The sequence below is a fragment of the Serinus canaria genome, chromosome 3 (genome assembly GCF_022539315.1).
Source record: "Serinus canaria isolate serCan28SL12 chromosome 3, serCan2020, whole genome shotgun sequence".
NCBI classification, from domain to species: domain Eukaryota; kingdom Metazoa; phylum Chordata; class Aves; order Passeriformes; family Fringillidae; genus Serinus; species Serinus canaria.
Genome location: NC_066316.1, coordinates 73,023,616 through 73,026,381, shown reverse-complemented (window position 1 = coordinate 73,026,381; position 2,766 = coordinate 73,023,616).

The following is a 2,766-nucleotide window of genomic DNA, read 5'->3' as shown; positions in this document are numbered from 1 at the left end:
TCGCCCCGCCCCGGTCCGCGGCCGGCAGTGCCGGCTGCCTCGCCGGGCGGGAGCCGGGAAGGTTCCGCCGGTGCTGGGGCCGGTGCGAATGCCAGCCTCTACCGTGGCACTTGTCGCCAAGACTTCATCGGGACCATTAGCTTAAATGTGTGCCCCGTCATTGCCTTGTCTTGGAACACGGAAAGACCCGCAAGCAGAGGCTCGTTCGGATGACACAGCGACGAGCCCACAGCTTTCAGCCCCCTTCATTACAAGAAACACACCGGGCTTGCAGGGCACCGCACTAAGTACAAGAGTCCTCTCTTCGGGGCAGGCTCAGAGGGAAGCGATCCCAGCAGCCGGCACTCCGGCCTCGAACAGAACCTCTGGGCTCCAGCTTGGCTGGGCCTGGGGCAGCCCCCTCATGGGAACCATCCAGGCTGGCATGCCGCTGCGTCTCTGAGAGGCGGCCGTGTCACAGTTTGCTGATTAAGTCCGGGCTGAGGCCCACAAAGGAGAAAGGTTTCTGCTTTCCCTGCTCCCTCGCAGGCACTGCTGCCCAGGGCCCCTAATTAAGGTGAGTGGTCCTGGCAGTTCAGGGCTGATACACACAAATGGAAAATAATTAAGACATTTTTTTTTAAAGATTAGTTTTCTGACACTTTATTGAGCTGCAGGTCCAACAGGAACACCCAGTGAAAACCAGAGCCGTCTGGAAGGCAGCAGCGCAGAGCAAGGCAAAGGTAAGCCTTGAGGGCAGATCTGGCAGCGCTCCCGTGCCTGCCAGGCAATGATCACAGCCGGGTTCCCTGCCTGGCTGTGCAGATGCTGGCATCCGCAGGCAGGAGGCACGGCCTGCACAACGCCAAGGGAGGAGCAGCCTCCGGGCTGCAGGAAATTTGGAGTAGTATAATCAGTCCTGGCTTGACTTCCCTCTAGTGCCAGCCTGCTTTATCAACTGACCTTGCTTGGTAATACAACCCTCTTGTAATACAACTGCTTGAAATCTGCCTGTTTACAGGTGTCCTGTAAATATAGAATAATTCATGTAGTAGTTAAAGTCTGGATTATTTTCTTTTTAAAGTTAAATAAGGACTGCTGAAGGGGCTCAAAAAAGCTTGTCTTGACAGCAATTAAACATATGGCAAACCTGCCTAGTATGTACCTGCATCACTTTTCTGCTCACCTGATTTCTATCCAACAAAGCTCACAGTGCACTGGAGCCATTAATAACACCTCAGAGCTACTGAAAGAAACAGAGCTCCAACAAATCCTTTATGGATAGTCTCCTTAAGAGACAAAACTAAGCCTTCCTTCAAAGCATGCATCCATATATTATTCAGCTTTATTACTTGTCATTCATTTAGCAAAGTAAACGCAAAATCTGAGCAAGAGAGCCAAACCTTACGTTGCCATTGCTTTTATATTTTTGATTTTAGAATCGCTTACAAGCAAGTAAATACACACACACTGGCCATGTATTCTACTTAACAGGACAAGCTTGTTTGAAACTTGAAGTAGCTATTCCATGAGACAGAGCCTCAAATACAGAACAGAGTTTTTGTTGTTGTGCCATATTTCAAAACACATGTAGTTGCTCCATCTTTAAAGTCAGAATATTTACTCAACTACTCTTTTTTGGCCTGTCCATGGCCACAGCTAATTCTTGTTCTTACACGGTGTAGCAGGCTCCTTGGGGCACATACGGACATTGGCTTGGTTGTATTCACCTTCAGAACAATTTGCATGGAAATCATTATTCATTTGATTCCACACCATCCCTCATTTGTTAAAAAAGTTTTCACGGGAAATGCCTCCAAATGTCATGTTGCTGCATGACATTCAAAATCCTATGTATTGCTTTCCTGTAGTGCACTGAAATGTTTTTGCAGCATTCATTTTAAAATGATACATACAAAAATGGGAATGTATTTGCACATTTTAGGATAACTTCAGATGTATGGAATTAAAAGAGCGGTTGTTATTTTAGCCTTTTCTGGTGAAAGACATTGCTAAGGGGAGTTTCCAAAGCCCAAAGAAATTTAATGTACACGATGCTGACAAGAGTACCGAGGTGTATGTAATTACTGAGTGATGAGTAGGCCGTTATAGTAAGATTTCTGAAACAGTTAAATACAGAGATCGTATGCTCTTTTTATTGGCATACAGTCACTACCCATAGAAGTGCATTTGTGTCAAAAAAATAATTTTCATATTTACAGGAAGTGACAGAATTCCATTTGTTGGCAGAGTATATAAAGCTTTTCATACACAATCTTTTTTATTATTAGACAGAGAATATAAAATCTGATCTGAAAATCAAATTCAATGCATCCTGGAAACTGTATTCCTCAACAGCTTTTCTTAAGCTTATTTCTAGTTTCTTTCTGTCTCTCATAAGACATCCTTATAGGACATCTGAACTGTTATGCTACCTACTTTCCAAATATTCCTCACTCTTACCCAGAGCAAAGAGTGTAGTGAGATTGGATCAATACATCATTATTTATATTCCTACCAATGCAAGTAAAAGTTGTGTGTTGCAAATTATTATTATTGCCTTATTTTGCTAAAAAATATGACTGGCTACTCTATGTGAAAGATATAATTGAGGGGAGTGTTATAATTTATAACTGATTATTTATCTGTAACAGTGTTTTGATAAACATGCATGTATTCACTAGCAATTAGCTTGCTTATTAAACACATAGTTAAAATGTATTTCTTTGCCCTGAAGCAGTTTATTTCTGCATCTTATTTATGAAAAAAATTACAGTGGAAAAAAGC